Source organism: Pongo pygmaeus, chromosome 22 (assembly GCF_028885625.2).
Source record: "Pongo pygmaeus isolate AG05252 chromosome 22, NHGRI_mPonPyg2-v2.0_pri, whole genome shotgun sequence".
Classification (NCBI taxonomy): Eukaryota; Metazoa; Chordata; class Mammalia; order Primates; family Hominidae; genus Pongo; species Pongo pygmaeus.
Genome location: NC_072395.2, coordinates 24,972,922 through 24,982,638, shown reverse-complemented (window position 1 = coordinate 24,982,638; position 9,717 = coordinate 24,972,922).

Sequence of the window (9,717 nt, the reverse complement as noted above, 5' to 3'; positions counted from 1 at the left end):
TTTTAACCATCAGCATTTTAAAGGCAGATATCAGTTATCTGTGGCCGCAGGACCCTAAGATTTTCATAAAGCAAGACCAAGCCAATGCCAGAAAAATACTCTCTTACTGTGCTTGGCGAATATCTAAATATAGTCCATGTGATGTTAACTATATTTAGCATATATTAAAAGGATATTTCTAATTCATTTCTCTACTTACTGCCTACCCAGTTAGGTTTTCTCTTTAAGTGAGTACCCTGCCTAGTTTGCTGAAGCTTTTTCTTATTCTCTGGATTCTTTTATTTTCCTTCTATGACATTTTAGTAATATTTTCTTGATTTCTTTTTACTTCTCTTCTGTTTTTCTTATGATCTTCTATTATAGTTTTCGTGAACAGCCGCTAAATATTCCCCGTTTTCCTACAGGCAAAATCAGAGGTGCATAGAGTTTCAGAATGTTAAGAAATCCTGGAGACTAAACAAAATATCCTCTAGTACTTGAATCCTTGCTTATCATCCTGATCAAGTGGTTTGTTCAGGTGGAGAACCTGAAACTCAAAGGGAGAAAATTATTTGGATACAGTAAATCAGAGAAATGAGAATTGCACTCAGGTTTCTTAGTTCAAAACCCAGTCTTCTTTTACATCATTCTGTCACTGAGTGATTTTAGTTTTAGAAAGAGGGAGTGGCTCTAGTGAACACGGTGGAAGAGGAGGAGAATGGAATGAGCTGTTGAACCCAATGAAAGTGCATAAGAATGGAATTTGCAGGGGACAGCCAAATTTGAAGAGAAACAAACTCTTAGTTGGATAGAAATGAGGGTTTTAGGAAAAAATCTGAATATTTGGTTTAATGCAAGTTTGATAAAGATAAGGGAATTGAAAACACAGGATGTTGGGAGCTATCAAGAAAGGCATATTAGAATACGGCGTTCAAGGAGTTCTGAAGAGGGTGCTGCCTTTTTGTTTGTTTAACTGGAGGAACTGACAAACTTCAAGGTTTTATTGAAAAATGTTAAAAGGATTTGAGCCACTGGAAAGGGTCTCCGGAGCAGATAGGAATGTGGTATCATCTTCTTCCATCCCAGCTTACAGAGGGCTTAGAATCCCTCAAGAACTAGGGAGCTGGAGATTGCTTAAGTACATGGATCTGTGACCCAGGGTGGATGTCTCTTTTTTTCTGACTCTTTTCTCAATTCTCTCATGTACATGTAGGGTAGGGCAAACGTAGGATTGGCCGGCAAACCGGCAGTGAAGCTTCCTTTGGGTAGTTGGTAACATGCGTATGCTTGGGGTGGATGACTGAGACTAACTTACTTTCCAGAAGCAGAGGAATAGAGAGCTCCTACTCTCAATTATGTTAGCCCATCTTTTGAGGAATCTGGGCTTTCCTAGGCTGAAGATGTAGATTGGAGATTGCCACGGATCCCTGCAGAAGAGGGATCCAGAAGTGGGAGCCCATAGGAAGGAAGATATTTAGATAGTGATGAATGAAATGGAGCTATAAGTACTTAGGAGGGCGACTTTTCCAGCAGTCTCTCTCTTGGGTATCTGAGTGTCTATGAAGGTTCTTAAGCTTGCTGGTTTTTGTGGATCTGAATAAGGCAGGATCTATATAATGACAATAATTGGATTTTAAAATTTCTAATGTTTTAATCTTCTGTGAAGGATATTCCCAATAACAACCTAACAACATATACGTTTGTACTTTGACTTTTGTACACTCAGCTTTCAAACATTTGCAGTGTTTCAGGGGGCCCCCTGCAGTGTTCTAGGGTGAAGAGAATCAGTGGGCCCTCTTTAAGTAGCTCACATGCTGAAGATCCAAGACTCTCATTTTCCAGTGACACAGATTAGTCTTTGAATCAGAAGTAGATAATGGAGAAGAGACGGTGCCTTTTCTGCCTTGTTTTAGGTTATCAGGTTTACTCCAGTTCAGTAAGAAAAGTTGTGTCAGATATCAACTGGATTTTCAGTTTAGCCTTTAGGGTAGATAGTTTATAAGGACAAATTATTGTCTGGCCGTGCCGTTATAATGCCTGTCACTATTTGTTACGGGTTTAAGGGTGAGTCTGCATTGGATATTTCATAGTTTGGGAGAGGTGGAGGCAGAAATAGGTAACTGAAATGTTTTCTAAAATGGAAGCCATATCTTAATTATACCAGGAAATATTATTTAATATGCAGATAACTGAGTTTCCTCAGACTTTGTTTTACCATTTTTTTTTTGGAGGGGACATGCATGTATAGACTGACGGTTTTTGTTTTCTTTTAAGAAATGAACGTGCTCGTTTTTGTTGTATCTATTTGCTCCGTAGGAGTCTCTACAGACCGGATACTGTTGTACAGCCTGTGACAGAGGATGAGTTTGCTTTGGAATCTGAGGTAGAGTACTGTCTTGTGAAATTAATTTTCTCACTCTGAATCTCATGTTTTATATTATTTTCTTCTAAAACTTAGCAGTTGTCTACCTATCGTTGTTTTATGTTAGTATTAAAACTTTTATTAGAGATAACCATTTTAAAGAAATGGGAGGGGTTAATTTTAATTTTTTTTACTTTGGCAAATAAGAAATAGTTGATAAATACGTTGAGAGGTGTGACCTGAAAAAAAAAAATTGCTGGAAAATGCACAGTGACAGAAAAATGTTGTTCGGGAACGCTTTCCCACAACAGAGGAGATGCAAATTTTGGTCTAGGCTTATCTGAGTAAGTGTTTTTACTTTGAGTTGTATATCATATGAGTATGACTAATAATACCTCTGTTTAAGTGAATCTTTGTTACATCAGATGACTTATTATGGGAATCATGGAATCACCCTGTTACACATAGCATATAGTTTCTTTTTATTTCTTGTACACCTATTTTAACATCATACAGTATTTTTGCAGAGAGCTATTTCTTTATTTTTATTCTTGGTTCTATAATTAGAGTGAAGTAATATTAGAAATTGTGGAAATTTAACTAGACATGGTATCATGTGCCTGTAGTCCCACCTATTCAAGAGATCAAGCCAGGAGAATTTCTTGAGCCCAGGAGTTTAAGACCAAGCTTGGCAATAGAGCAAGAGCTTATCTCTAATTTTAAAAAGTTGTGGAAGATTAGAAATTTAAATTCTGTTGTCAAATCTGTGTTAGAGAGGGTTTACACTGTGTTTTCCGGGTCCTTTTTACTAAGAGTATACTTTAAACTCTTTATCTAATTGAAGAATATGCGTTTTGTTTAAAATAACAACCTGTTTGATAAGCAGAGACTCTTCATTTTCCTAAGGTCAGACTTTAATTTCACAAGGTTTGTGCATTGTAATAAAAAAAAAAAAATCTACTCAGGGTCTTTGTATCGCATTCTAAATTTTAAATGTCAGAGGCTTTTGTGCTGTTATTGAAAAAATACTTGTAAAACTCCTGCATTACTGTGAGCCACTTGAAGCTAGAAAACCTATTTGTATGTATCCTGGAGTACCCAGAATAATGTCTGGCATGTAAGAAGCATTTAATTAGTTTTTAATGTGAATCAACAACCAGGCAAATGGGCTTTTTTATAATGGAATGTTACAGGTGACATAATACGCCTAAGATATCTAATAATTAAATCTATTAAATTTCTTGAATGTTTTGAATTTATCTTTTCTTGTAACGTTGAGAATGTATAAGTTGAGGTGAGTTATGTTGAGAAAATATGTCATATAGAAGAAAATAAAATTTAGAAAAGATGGAAAGGAAATAGGAAAGGTGGATACAGCGTGTTTTCTAATATCTTCCAACTGGAAGCTTGGATTAGGATTTTAGATTAAATTTTCTTAAATTTTTAAAGCCGCAACCATGTTCTACTAAATACATATTTTTTAGGACATACATTACTCTTTCGAATTCTGAATAAAAATTCTTTCTCCACGTGTTAAGTTGCTGGAATTTTATTGTTTTGTTTTTTTTTTTTTTCCCCCTCTCGGTCTGTCTGTCTCTCTCTGTGTAGTAAAAATATTTCAGCTTTCAGGTGAATGATCATGGTTAACTCTTGGGATGTGTTATTTTATAGTAAACAAATGAAACTCTTTATTACATAAGTATTTACACAAAACAAATTGTCGAGTAAATGCTAACCAGTATTATTAGGCATATATTATGAATGCAAGCTTTTCTTTTAAGCTCATATTTGATTGACTGGTCATGTCTCTTTTTTTCTTTGTTTCTCCCTCCTTCCCGTTTGTTTAAAAATGATTTACCTCAGTCTAACTTTTTCCTTGCAGACCGCATGTCTTTAGTGTCTATTCTTTCATTTCACCTCTGTTTCTGTTGTCAGGATACTTAGTTACAGCTTTCTGTTTAGTAGCTATGTGTGGCCTTCATTCATGAATCACTGCTCCATAAGGTGGACGGTTGCTTTGTTCTGTCTTTTTTGGAAGGAGCTGAAGTTATACAATAATTTGTTTTTAGCTTTTGACACACAGAATAGAAGCAACTTATACTGTTTCCGACGCTAGCCCATTTAAATATAGTACTACTAAAAACTACATTCTCACAATTTTTCCCACAGAAAGTAATTCACACAACTATATATCATGCATAAATATTTTGAAAAATAAAGTGATTATTGACTTTTTATTATTAGTTTTGTTCAGTAATACTGTAAATTACATAGGAGTAAATTTTTGTCCCAGTTTGTTGTGGTTAATGAAAGATACTAATGGATATCATAGTATTTGTATAATAATCAACTGGGGTTGAAAGGAGTAACATTTTGAGAATATCTGTATCACCAATCATAATCATCATCCCATGTGAATATGTAGATAAGTAAATGGCAGACTTGGGGTTTGAATCTACGTATGAGTGACTTCAACGTGTATATTTTTTTCTGTTAGATCATGTAGTAATGGTGGCTATTATCATTATTTAAATTGCTCCATGTTATTCTTAAACCTATTGTGTTTTTCTTCTAGATTATTTCAAAACCATACATCCCAAAGAGAAGGATTATTTCTGTACAATCTACAGAAGATGGTAAGCTATTTGAAGCCTGCCTATTATATTATTTACTTACCCTTCATTTATTTGTCTTTTTTCTTCTTCTTCTTCTTTTTTTTTTGAAATGCAGTCCTACTAGTCTGCAGCCCAGGTTGTAGTGCAGTGGCACGATCTTGGCTCACTGCAACTTCCACCTCCTGGGTTCAAGTGATTCTCCTGCCTCAGCCTCCCGAGTAGCCGGGATTACAGGCGCGCACCACCACACCTGGCTAATTTTTGTGTTTTTAGTAGAGATGGAGTTTCACGATGTTGTCCGGGCTGATCTCAAACTCTTGACTTCAAGCGATCAACCCACCTCGGCCTCCCAAACTGCTAGGATTACAGGCATGAGCCACCGTGCCAGGCCTTCTGTATTATTATTATTATTATTATTATTATCATTATTATCATCATCATCATAAGGATAGGGTCTTTCTATGTTGGCCAGGCTGGTCTCAAACTCCTGGGCTTCTCAAGTGATACTTCTGCCTCAGCCTTCTGAGTAGCTAAGATTGTAGGAACAAGCCACTGTGCTCTTTTATGTTTTTAATATTCTGTAGTTTTCTATTGTTGATTTAAAATGCATTTTACTTTTTTGTTTAATAGTGCCTCCTCCTACTAAAGAGTGTTTTCACAGGTATGATTTCACAGATTTTTTAAATTGATATGTTTAACTAAGTGAATAGAGAGAAGAGAAACTAGTATCTGTTTAGTGTTCTACTCTGTGCTAGACACCATATTACATGCTTAACGTTTATCATGTCATGTCATCACACAGCTTTACAAACTATTTGTGCTATTATTGCATTTTTACTAATTAGGCAACTCTGCTTTAATGAGGTTGAAATATTGACTCATGATTCCACAGTAAACAGGTAGCCAACCCAAGATTGGACCATCATCCTGCCTGGCTCTGAAATCACTTCTTTTGCCCCTAAGCAGAAGTGGATAGAGATCTATGCAGCAATGGGATCGTGGTACTGATTTAAATCAGATCAATTCAGAAAGTCACATTTCGTTATGCATTGACTCTCTGAGTCATTTTGTTATGCATTGACTTCTAAGTGTTCCTTAGAAGCCTGGCTACTCCAAAAGTTTGTCCAAATATTTTGGAAATGGCAGTGGTAACCATATTACTTTTTTTTTTTTTTAACCATCAGCATTTTAAAGGCAGATATCAGTTATCTGTGGCCGCAGGACCCTAAGATTTTCATAAAGCAAGACCAAGCCAATGCCAGAAAAATACTCTCTTACTGTGCTTGGCGAATATCTAAATATAGTCCATGTGATGTTAACTATATTTAGCATATATTAAAAGGATATTTCTAATTCATTTCTCTACTTACTGCCTACCCAGTTAGGTTTTCTCTTTAAGTGAGTACCCTGCCTAGTTTGCTGAAGCTTTTTCTTATTCTCTGGATTCTTTTATTTTCCTTCTATGACATTTTAGTAATATTTTCTTGATTTCTTTTTACTTCTCTTCTGTTTTTCTTATGATCTTCTATTATAGTTTTCGTGAACAGCCGCTAAATATTCCCCGTTTTCCTACAGGCAAAATCAGAGGTGCATAGAGTTTCAGAATGTTAAGAAATCCTGGAGACTAAACAAAATATCCTCTAGTACTTGAATCCTTGCTTATCATCCTGATCAAGTGGTTTGTTCAGGTGGAGAACCTGAAACTCAAAGGGAGAAAATTATTTGGATACAGTAAATCAGAGAAATGAGAATTGCACTCAGGTTTCTTAGTTCAAAACCCAGTCTTCTTTTACATCATTCTGTCACTGAGTGATTTTAGTTTTAGAAAGAGGGAGTGGCTCTAGTGAACACGGTGGAAGAGGAGGAGAATGGAATGAGCTGTTGAACCCAATGAAAGTGCATAAGAATGGAATTTGCAGGGGACAGCCAAATTTGAAGAGAAACAAACTCTTAGTTGGATAGAAATGAGGGTTTTAGGAAAAAATCTGAATATTTGGTTTAATGCAAGTTTGATAAAGATAAGGGAATTGAAAACACAGGATGTTGGGAGCTATCAAGAAAGGCATATTAGAATACGGCGTTCAAGGAGTTCTGAAGAGGGTGCTGCCTTTTTGTTTGTTTAACTGGAGGAACTGACAAACTTCAAGGTTTTATTGAAAAATGTTAAAAGAATTTGAGCCACTGGAAAGGGTCTCCGGAGCAGATAGGAATGTGGTATCATCTTCTTCCATCCCAGCTTACAGAGGGCTTAGAATCCCTCAAGAACTAGGGAGCTGGAGATTGCTTAAGTACATGGATCTGTGACCCAGGGTGGATGTCTCTTTTTTTCTGACTCTTTTCTCAATTCTCTCATGTACATGTAGGGTAGGGCAAACGTAGGATTGGCCGGCAAACCGGCAGTGAAGCTTCCTTTGGGTAGTTGGTAACATGCGTATGCTTGGGGTGGATGACTGAGACTAACTTACTTTCCAGAAGCAGAGGAATAGAGAGCTCCTACTCTCAATTATGTTAGCCCATCTTTTGAGGAATCTGGGCTTTCCTAGGCTGAAGATGTAGATTGGAGATTGCCACGGATCCCTGCAGAAGAGGGATCCAGAAGTGGGAGCCCATAGGAAGGAAGATATTTAGATAGTGATGAATGAAATGGAGCTATAAGTACTTAGGAGGGCGACTTTTCCAGCAGTCTCTCTCTTGGGTATCTGAGTGTCTATGAAGGTTCTTAAGCTTGCTGGTTTTTGTGGATCTGAATAAGGCAGGATCTATATAATGACAATAATTGGATTTTAAAATTTCTAATGTTTTAATCTTCTGTGAAGGATATTCCCAATAACAACCTAACAACATATACGTTTGTACTTTGACTTTTGTACACTCAGCTTTCAAACATTTGCAGTGTTTCAGGGGGCCCCCTGCAGTGTTCTAGGGTGAAGAGAATCAGTGGGCCCTCTTTAAGTAGCTCACATGCTGAAGATCCAAGACTCTCATTTTCCAGTGACACAGATTAGTCTTTGAATCAGAAGTAGATAGTGGAGAAGAGACGGTGCCTTTTCTGCCTTGTTTTAGGTTATCAGGTTTACTCCAGTTCAGTAAGAAAAGTTGTGTCAGATATCAACTGGATTTTCAGTTTAGCCTTTAGGGTAGATAGTTTATAAGGACAAATTATTGTCTGGCCGTGCCGTTATAATGCCTGTCACTATTTGTTACGGGTTTAAGGGTGAGTCTGCATTGGATATTTCATAGTTTGGGAGAGGTGGAGGCAGAAATAGGTAACTGAAATGTTTTCTAAAATGGAAGCCATATCTTAATTATACCAGGAAATATTATTTAATATGCAGATAACTGAGTTTCCTCAGACTTTGTTTTACCATTTTTTTTTTGGAGGGGACATGCATGTATAGACTGACGGTTTTTGTTTTCTTTTAAGAAATGAACGTGCTCGTTTTTGTTGTATCTATTTGCTCCGTAGGAGTCTCTACAGACCGGATACTGTTGTACAGCCTGTGACAGAGGATGAGTTTGCTTTGGAATCTGAGATAGAGTACTGTCTTGTGAAATTAATTTTCTCACTCTGAATCTCATGTTTTATATTATTTTCTTCTAAAACTTAGCAGTTGTCTACCTATCGTTGTTTTATGTTAGTATTAAAACTTTTATTAGAGATAACCATTTTAAAGAAATGGGAGGGGTTAATTTTAATTTTTTTTACTTTGGCAAATAAGAAATAGTTGATAAATACGTTGAGAGGTGTGACCTGAAAAAAAAAATTGCTGGAAAATGCACAGTGACAGAAAAATGTTGTTCGGGAACGCTTTCCCACAACAGAGGAGATGCAAATTTTGGTCTAGGCTTATCTGCGTAAGTGTTTTTACTTTGAGTTGTATATCATATGAGTATGACTAATAATACCTCTGTTTAAGTGAATCTTTGTTACATCAGATGACTTATTATGGGAATCATGGAATCACCCTGTTACACATAGCATATAGTTTCTTTTTATTTCTTGTACACCTATTTTAACATCATACAGTATTTTTGCAGAGAGCTATTTCTTTATTTTTATTCTTGGTTCTATAATTAGAGTGAAGTAATATTAGAAATTGTGGAAATTTAACTGGACATGGTATCATGTGCCTGTAGTCCCACCTATTCAAGAGATCAAGCCAGGAGAATTTCTTGAGCCCAGGAGTTTAAGACCAAGCTTGGCAATAGAGCAAGAGCTTATCTCTAATTTTAAAAAGTTGTGGAAGATTAGAAATTTAAATTCTGTTGTCAAATCTGTGTTAGAGAGGGTTTACACTGTGTTTTCCGGGTCCTTTTTACTAAGAGTATACTTTAAACTCTTTATCTAATTGAAGAATATGCGTTTTGTTTAAAATAACAACCTGTTTGATAAGCAGAGACTCTTCATTTTCCTAAGGTCAGACTTTAATTTCACAAGGTTTGTGCATTGTAATAAAAAAAAAAAATCTACTCAGGGTCTTTGTATCGCATTCTAAATTTTAAATGTCAGAGGCTTTTGTGCTGTTATTGAAAAAATACTTGTAAAACTCCTGCATTACTGTGAGCCACTTGAAGCTAGAAAACCTATTTGTATGTATCCTGGAGTACCCAGAATAATGTCTGGCATGTAAGAAGCATTTAATTAGTTTTTAATGTGAATCAACAACCAGGCAAATGGGCTTTTTTATAATGGAATGTTACAGGTGACATAATACGCCTAAGATATCTAATAATTAAATCTATTAAATTTCTTGAATGTTT